The 10,000-nt window shown below is 39.5% G+C and overlaps 1 long non-coding RNA gene across 20 annotated transcripts in view; it reads right to left on the reverse strand.

The window, feature by feature from the left end:
- LOC147023245 (uncharacterized) overlaps window positions 1-10,000 on the reverse strand; it is a 232,480-nt gene that overhangs the window by 7,235 nt on the left and 215,245 nt on the right. For 5 of the 20 annotated variants that reach the window (XR_015060104.1, XR_015060098.1, XR_015060097.1 and 2 more), the window contains 3 exons: window positions 8,447-8,492; window positions 7,763-7,909; window positions 3,173-3,435 (listed from right to left, as the gene is read on the reverse strand). This is a non-coding gene — a long non-coding RNA (uncharacterized LOC147023245). Of the gene's footprint in view, window positions 1-3,156; window positions 3,436-7,762; window positions 7,910-8,446; window positions 8,496-10,000 lie in introns of those variants that run through there. The other 15 variants (XR_015060106.1, XR_015060100.1, XR_015060091.1 and 12 more) reach the window with 11 other exon arrangements.

The raw sequence follows: 10,000 nt of genomic DNA on the forward strand, positions 1-10,000 counted from the left end.
GACTATGACGCTTTGCCCAGAATGAACCAACGAGAAGCTGCAAACAAGTTGGAAATTAACCAGCCGATCCTATGCAAGATTCTGAAAGATCGAGAGGCCATTCTGAAAGGTCAAGTGGATTCGTCTTCTTCTCAGAAACGCAAGCGAAGCGGCAACGCACCCGATGTCGAATCAGCAATGGTCAAGTGGATTCAAACTTCTAGAGAAAAGTAAGCACCGCTTTCTGGACCTCTGATGCGGGAGAAAGCGGCTCAGTTCGTGGAAAAGTTCAACAACAAGAAGTTCAGTGTGACAAACGGCTGGATTGACCGGTTCAAGAAAAGACATGGAATCGTCCACAAGAAACTTCACGGAGAGGCAGCGGCGGCTGACGTAGGAGGGAAACAACAATGGCTGGACCACGTGTTTCCGGATCTCGTAGAAGGCTTCACGGCTGATGAGATCTGGAATGCTGATGAAACCGGGTTGTATTTTCGGGCCTTACCAGACGGAACATTCCTCTTCAAGGGAGATCAGCACTGTGTTGGGAAAAAGCCAAAGGAAAGAATCACGGTGCTTTTTTGCTGCTCGATGACTGGTGCCAAGCGTCCTCCTTTCGGTATTGGTAAAAGCAAGAATCCACGGTGTTTCAAAGGCCTCAAAACAATTCCAGTTCGCTACAGAGCCAATTCCTCCGCATGGATGACAGGTTTCCTCTTCACTGAATGGCTCGATGAGTGGAATCGCGAGCTTCGGCGTCATGACCAGAAAGCGTTGCTTCTCATCGACAACTGTCCGGCACATCCCCAATCACTTCAACTGTCGAACATTACTGTGGCATTTCTCCTGCCGAACACAACCTCTGTTCTTCAACCGTTAGATCAGGGAATTATCCGTTCATTCAAAGCTCATTACCGCCGTGCCATGCAACGAAAAGTGCTCACTAAGATTGACAACGAGGATGGAGCAATGACAGCGAGTGACTTGGCGAAAAAGATAACGATCCTCGACGCTATGCTGTTTACGGACGCAGCATGGAATGATGTGAAGACGACCGGCATAGTGAACTGCTGGCGCAAAGGAGGAATTTTCATCGGAGCGACAAGCGAAGGCGAAAGGGTCGAGAGCAATGACGACGACGAGTTAGCCAACCCTCTTCAAATGGATCCCGACCAATGGCAGGAGTTCATCAACATGGACGCCACTCTCCAAACCACAGACGATGATGTCACAGACGAAGCCATCGTTTCGGCAGTCCAACGCGAAATGGGAATTGCTACTGACGCAGACTATGACGCTGACACTAAAGTGGAGGAAGAGGAGGAAGAGGAGATCTCTGTCCCGACCATCAAGGAAATGATGTCTGCAGCAAAGACGATCAGGCTTGGTTTGCTATCACATGGGTTCAGTGACATGGCCTTCCTGCGCAAACTTGACAAGGAGGTCACCGCCATTGCCACAGACTCGTTAAAGCAGGCAACAATCGACAATTTTTTCATTACAGAGTAGGCTCATCGACAAACCTATGTTGTTTTGCTTTGAAAAGTACATATGTACTGTACGTGTAATTGTTTTATTTTCAGTAGTAAGTTACATTGTTTTGAGCAAGTGTGTCATATAAATCAAACTAAATGCTGAGTATTTGTCTCCGTATGTGTACTCGACATTTGATCCGCTTGATACTCCACAACTCTGGTGAACTCGGATATTAGAATCACCCGCTTATTAGAATCAAATTTGTCCGGCCCAAAGTGATTCTATTAGCGGGTCCCACTGTATATATATATATATATATATATATATATATATATATATATATATATATATATATATATATATATATATATATATATATATATATATATATATATATATGTATATATATATATATATATATGTATATATATATGTATATATATATGTATATATATATATATATATATATATATATATATATATATATATATATATATATATATCATGTGTGTATGTATGTCTGTATGCTTGTTTTTTTTAACAAATGTTGGGTTGACAACCACCAGTTTTTGTTTGATTACAATGAGCCTCTAAGTTCACAGATTTCATCACATAAATGTTTGATACTTTATGAAGTTGCTGTTCAAGGAAGAACCTTTTGTTGACATGGCATAATGGGGTTTGCTGATAAATGACGATACTTCATCCCTTCTACCAATCAGGATGTGAATCCAAATACACGTTTCTTCTTTTGATCATGTTGAGTTTCGAGGTAAATTTCACCGATTATTTTTGCCTTTTGTTAACGTACCATTTGTATTTGGGCAACTATAATGCTCATTCGAGAGCACCCAAAATTATGCTTAACAGTGAAAGAGTGAAGTGCAACATCAATATCAGCACTATATGCATCAGCCTCGAATGTTGGAGTTGAGAGCAAGATTTTGCCCTGATACACTTTACCCACAGTGCAGTGGAGTGGCTGCATTGGAAGCACACTTCAGGGTGGCCATAATGTCTTGTCACCCCCTGTAAAAATTGACATTGCCTTTGTGTGCAGTGTTGATTCATTACCCCCACCGCCCCCCCCACCTTCTCAAATTGAGTGAACAAAACCATGGGTAATGCAAGCAATTACACCATTGAGCAATGGATTGTTGTCAGTGTCTGGGTTCACGAATGTCCACAAACAGGGAAACCAATGGAAGAGATCCGCGTTGACTTCCAGCAACGATTTCGCCAAGAAGCTCCCCAAAAAGACAACCTGTATTGGGAGCATAAACTCTTTGCAGCAGGCAACATAAAAGATATGCTTAGAACTGGAAGGCCATCAACCAAAGGTAAGCAGGGTGAATTGGTTGAAGAATCTATTGCCAGGTCACCAAAAAAGTCGACATGTAAACGATCTGTGGAGCTTGGAATACCACGTGCAACAATGCAAAAGCACATGAAGGTTGACCTAAAATTGCACCCATAACAGCCCAATGTTTGTTCACGTTATCAGATAATGATTTAAACCACAGACCGGATGCATGTGCAAGGATGCTTCAGACATTTAACTCAATCTCAAAACGTGGAAAGGTAATCTTCATTGATGAATGTGCTACATACCGAAGCTCTTAAGCACGGAACGTTGTGTTCTGTTCCAAGGAGAACCCACACATTTCTCAGTAAGTGGAACATCATCCTCCACAGGTCATGATATGGGCTGGGATGGATAGTAAACGACTATTTGGACTGCATTTATTTGATAATTCAGTTAATCAGCACACTTATCTGGACATGTTGCAAAACTGGTTTGTGCCACAACTGGAAAGCGTTGGTATTAAGGACAATGCATGGTTCCAGCAGGATGGGGCACAGGCACATTACGCAATCGCTGTTAAGGAATACCTTAGTGAAGTTTTCAGGAAACGTTGGATTGGTCATGGATCACCAGTGCTGCTTGCTCCACTTGATTGACAACCTCAAAACTCATACCTGTCGAAATGTGATAATTCCCTTTGGGGTTTCATAAAAGACATTGTTGCACAGCAGCGCTACAAAACCACTGATGACCTTAAACAAGCAGTGAGACTCACATTTAATTATATCACCCCACAAATGCTCCAGAAAATGTCCCACAGAACGAGGTGCAAAAAGATTCTCTGAAATGATATTGATGAAGCATAAAAGGATCCACTGGATACTTAAGGTGTGTCATATGCTGTAAAATGTGTAATAAAGTAAAACAGTACTGCAAGTCAATGTGGTATAACTTGTGGACCCTTCAGTGTTGTCAACTCATATGATAAAAGGCAATGTCACAATTTTTACAGGGGGTGACGAGACATTGTGGCCACCCTGTACAGGGGTAGCGCCCTCTTTCTGTGAATGCCACAGAATATTAAATAAAAGACTGTTCACGTCCCTCTTGTTTCCACCTCTGAAAATGGCACACAGGAGGCCTGTTATGAGATGGTGGAAGGCAATCCTGCCATGGAGACTGTGATAGAGATGAATAATTACATTCTACAATAAACGTAGGAAGAAAAGTGGAAAGGTTGCAAGAGGAATCTGTGGATGGCATTGTTGCAAGGAAGCTTTAAAAAGTAATTTGATAACCAATTTTAAAACAACATTTGATAATTTTTGGTGCAATAAAGAAGGGCTTTCCTGATAAATATTGACATTCATTTTTGTTGAACGATTACAACACTCAATGCATGTATGTATGTATGTATGTATGTATGTATGTATGTATGTATGTATGTATGTATGTATGTATATATATATATATATATATATATATATATATATATATATATATATATATTTAAAGATCCACCCACATCTCTCACCTGTGAATTGAGGGAAAAGCCAATCAGCTCTCACCTAATTGACTATGCCCAGGTGGCGAGGATTATATAAATGATTGACCCCTCCCATGCTCTTCCAAGCCAAAGTCGCTGCAAAAAGCAACCAAATCAGACTTACACAAGGTAAGTGGGAAGACTCTTACCTCCCAGAGGTAAGAACTCTGGGAAGGGTTTGAAACAGCGCTTCGCACTTACCTTGCGAAAGTCTTCTTGGGTTGCTTTATTTAGCTACTTTGGCTGGAGGATCATGAGAGGGGTCAATCATATATATATATATATATATATATATATATATATATATATATATATATATATATATATATATATATACATATATATATATATATATATATGTATATATATATATATATATATATATGTATATATATATATGTATATATATGTATGTATATATATGTATATATATGTATATATATATATATATATATGTATATATATATATATGTATATATATGTATATATATGTATATATATATATATATATGTATATATGTATATATATATATGTATATATATGTATATATATGTATATGTATATATGTATATGTATATATATATATATATATATATATATATATATATATATGTATGTATATATATATATATATATATATATATATATATATATATATATATATATATATATATATATTCTTGTTCTTTTATGGGATATGAGATGTGAAAGCAAAGGCAACGTATTCCAAATATAAACATTACATGTGCAGTCATCATTACAAGTAAGACTATACATTATTTTCAGCAAATTTAGCTGGCTGTTGCAGAAGTTATGATTTTCGTGATGGTTGTTTTTATGTGGCACGAGTGATCATCAGAGAAAAATTTCATCTACACAAAGCTCACCCCTCAAACCTACACATTCAGTCTAAGGATTAGGAGGCCGACTTTTAAGGTGCTCAGTTGCTCTTATGCCACATTCAATATATCAAGCTCTTACAGTCAGGGTCAGACGCCTGTCCAGTTATGGGGTGTTATTTGTGCTGGATGCTCGGTCAAAGCCACCGTGCTTTACCGCCAAAATTGCCCCCAAAAGATATGCTGCGATGGATCCATTGGCATTCTGCACAGCCGCCAACTTTTAGACGGGGCTTTATTTGGACGCTGCAGGGAGTGCAGTGAACCTGCTGATACCACAAATGCATCCAGGAGAGGCAATCGGCTCCAAATGTGATGGGAATTATAATAAAAAAATGGCAAAATTGCAGACGACGGTGTAGTGTGAATGGAAAATGCAATACAATCAGCCTACGCTGTAGCTTAATTGAAAGGAAATCAAACAGTTAACAAAATAGAGCAGAAAAAAAAACGAATTCACGTTTGAAGGCAGTGACACACAAAGCTGCATTAATTAATTCCATCTGCAGATTAGTACTTCAAGACCATGATTGCTCCAAATGTTGTTCGAGGAATCGGTACATGTGGTTTTCTTTTTAAATCACTTTGGTTTTCTTTTCAACAAGTATTACATTAATAAGTTATTGGCCTACCAAAATGCTCCAAATACTCAGCTACAAATTTCATTTGGTGCAAATGCTACAGCAGGCTATATAAATTTCATGGTCAAGCACCAAGCTCTGTCTCTGATAAATGGATGCATTCCTTCAGAAGCCCCCAGGGAGCCAATTATAGTGAGTTTACCTGGACAGGTAATTATTTCATGAGCATTTCTGCAGCTCAACACAAAATGGCCAACTTACATTGTGCAAATTTTTATTCCAATGAAAAATGTGCGTTCATTATTACTGCAGATGAAGCTAAAACGTTCAAGGCACACATTATGGTTTTAAACTAATTTTGTGTTGCAGAGTGACATCACAACATTGGCGAGCAAGTTAAAACATTGTGCATAGCATCAAGATTAAGAGTTTTCATGTCAAAAAGGTAAATGAAAAAGAAAACAACATATCTTGTTCTGTTAATAAAAATGCATACCACATACTGTGTTCTTTATTCTTTATGGCTTAGTAAAGGGCTTAGCTGGTAGAAAGATAAGCTGACTTTGAAATTCTCTCCACCCCCAACCCTCCCGCCAACCCCACCATAGAAGGCAGTTCTGTGTGCAAGCAAAGAGCACAAAATGCTCTCCAAAGGGAAAGGTCAATTTGAAGGACCAACCGATCTGCAGAGCAAGGCTTCCTCCTGGGATGATTAATTTCAATCGGGTGGTACATAGAATCTGCATGCACCGCCTAGTGCTGCACCGGTTTTTGGATGCATGGCAGCTCTTGGATGAACAAATAAGCCAGCACGCCTTCCCCGGGGGATGTTCCACCATGTCCCAAAACTGTCACGCTGCCTCACCGTGAAAAAGATTTTGCTGATGTGCTTGCTAGCGACTTAAACATTTACAATTACTCAGCTATAAACTCTGACCCCATTCTTGGCCAGAACGTGTTGGGCCTTGGCTGCTGCCCAATCAGCAACCAGTCACTCATTGCTAGAGGTGAACGGCGCAGTCCCATTGTGACATGTGCACACCACAGAGACTGAGAAAAAGAAAAAAAGGCAGATTTCCAAATTGCCATCCTGGGAATCCAGTGAGTAAAAAATAAGAAAAAAACCCTCAATTTTTGCTGCGCACACGGCAAAAATATATATTGCTTTTTGCCAAGCACAAAGCTAAAACTGTCAACGTCAGGACGGCTTGGTGCAGGCGAGTCTCCAATGAGAAGGGAAAAGTGTTGTTGAGAAAGAATAAAGGATGAAATGAAAAGAAAGATAAAGAAGAGAGAAATAATTTTTTGGTGATTCCATTGATAAAATATTCATTTCTGTCTAACAAGCAGCGTCGAGGTGGGGGGGGGGGGAAATCAGTGCTTGGCTTTCAAGAGCGAAACGAATCGCGCTTGGGCGTAATGGCAAAGAACTTGTTGGAGGAACATAAATTATTTATCATGTCACGGAGGCCATCAGTCATTTTAATACAATTCTGAGGAAAAAAGCATTAAGATGCATAGCGCAGGGGATGGGCTGGTTCCACTTCGCTGTTCAGCGTTTTTCACGCCGCCGAGTGCTGGGGAAATCATTTCTTGGGAAAATGAATCGGACCGTGCCTGGCTGGAGATTTATAGTCTGGCTGAGTGCTTGTCCATCTAGGTAAATTTTTCCTTTTCCCTTTTTGTCTGTGTGCATAGCTGCAATAAAGCTCTAATTTGAAAAAGGAAAAATTCAACAGCTACTTAATGCATGGACAGAATGAAACCCTCCTTGAATAATTTAAAAGATAATCTCCAGACCAAAAAGAACCTCATACCTCCCTCAACTCCAAATCTAAAAAGATTTTACACAAAAATAACCAAACATATTCAGAGATGATCCAAATACAGGCATAAAAGGCAAGAATAGTGAACCGATCAAAATAACAAAATATTGCGGGAATTCAGTAGAGGAAGGTGAGCTGTTGTACTCACTTCTGAGCTGTCATATTTGGGCTCGATTCCTGAAGGAACAAAACCTGACTGTAGTGTGTCAGTCAGTGTGGTACTTGCTGGCAGGAGAGTTGCACCAAAGAGTATGTCATCCTTTTGGGGGATCATCAAGCTCGCTGCCCCTTCTGCCTGCAGTTATTAGTAAAAGTTGAAGATTCTCTGCTGCATTTCAAAAAAGCATACGTACTTTGTGCCAGTTTCTGCCTGATTTCGAAATTCCAAGACACTCGATTTGATAGCTCAAGTCTGCTGTAACTAACATAAATATGGCACAATACACACAAATATTTCACTCGCAGTGCTGACAGACAGCATGAACCTCAAGACACACATGATACAATTTTCATAGAGACCTAAGATCCTTTAGGATAAAGAATGTTGCATACACAATGAAATATGAATAATTAAAACAAAATGTTCGGTTGATGAAGACAGTGGTGAGTGTTTACATTTTAGAAAATGTCAAATGACAGTAAGAATAATTTCAGGCATCAAGTGTTCAGAGATGATGGACCCTGAATATAAAGCATACAAACAAACAAGAGTTCTGTATTTGTAGTATGATAAAAAAAAAAATACAGAACGTGTGTACGCCAAATTCACACAGTAGATATACAGCATATTTCTGCAGTGCAGCATCAGCTTACCACCCTTTCAGGTACTTACATGCAATCATTTCATTTTGCATCGGAGTCAATATTTTTGTGCAAGACTTCTTTCATGAAAAGATAAGAAGAAATTATTTTGATCATCAGTGGGAAGTATTCACACAAACTCACGTCTTCCATAAGCCTCAATCTCTGTATTGAATAAAGAACAATAAAAATAAATCTAAAAAACACGAGCAATTAAAAAGAAAACTAAGATTTAACAAAATTAAACACGACAAATTAAGATTCCGTAAACACGTCGTCAAACCTCGATAGCAACCATCTCATGAGAGAAGTTTTTCTTTCTTTTTTTTCTTTATCACAATGCCAACAGAAAAAGGTGAAGACAAAGCAAAGATTGTTACAACAGGGGGTCTTTTGTCGCCATAACACATAACACGAGCAGTATCGATTATTTCAGTCTGGCATGTAAATGTGGACTGTTAACAGACTTCGCATGCACACAACATGAGGTAATAACGGCCATTCCCACGTCATGAGCTGCTGCTGTAAGGACACCCAATAAACAGCCCACACTTCTCACTGAGCCTGGTTTGTTATCTATTTTAATATCCTCAAACAAAGGTAAAACTAAACGGATGCCAACACCAGGAAGCGCGTTGCGTTCATATAAAAGTTGAATGTGGGTACAAAAGTGGTAAAACTACACAAAACGAAATTTCAGCTTCAATGTTTCACCCAATGGCGTATGATTGCGTTAAATATAATAATGGTATGTCCACCACAACGTGATGACAATCCCTGGCTACACAAACAATTGAACATTTTGAGACGAAATGAAAGTCAAATCAGTGCCTGAAGCGAATACATGTGTGCCAGCAGGCCAACAAGAGATGCACATGGTCTTGTGCAGAATGGACAGTTATGATTCACTGTCTACGCTGTTGGCACTCCACCCTTGTGCCTTGTCCTCTCCAGAAGCAGCCTGTTGCTTCTCTCAGATTCAAAGCTCTGAGTGCCAGACCTGCAAACTTGTTGCCACAACTGCCTGTCACAGGCTATGGTTGCAAACAGCTTTGGGTCGATATGACAGCCCTTCAGACTCATCTTGAGAGTCTTTGAAGCATTTACAGGGTGCTCTTTTCCTTCTTTGAGCTGACTAAAGAAAGCCAACTGAGAAACGCAACGTTCAGGCATCCGAACATGACTCAACCATCTCAGCTGAGCCTGCATGATAAAGCACTCAATCTCAGACATTTCAGTCTGAGAGGGCACATCAGTGTCTGGAACCATAATTTGCCATCTGATGCTGCAGTGACAACGAAGACATCGCATGTGAAAACTGTCGAGCTTCTCAATATGGCGATGCTAAATTGTGCAGGTTTCGTAGCTATAGAATACAGCACTTACAGGATTACAGCCTTGCAGAGAAAAAGCTTTGTTCTGATGGAAACTTCCCTCTTGCTCCAGAACAGCTGTTCAGAAACTGATCAAAAGGAGCACTGGCCTCAGTGAGTCCACATGCGATATCATCACCAATGGTTTTGTTGTAAAAGATAAAAGGTTTCGTTGTAAAAGAAAAAAAATAAATAACAAAAAAAGTAATTAA

Source organism: Eptatretus burgeri, chromosome 7 (genome assembly GCF_056783735.1).
Source record: "Eptatretus burgeri isolate ZD-2024b chromosome 7, Ebu_testis_v1, whole genome shotgun sequence".
NCBI classification, from domain to species: domain Eukaryota; kingdom Metazoa; phylum Chordata; class Myxini; order Myxiniformes; family Myxinidae; genus Eptatretus; species Eptatretus burgeri.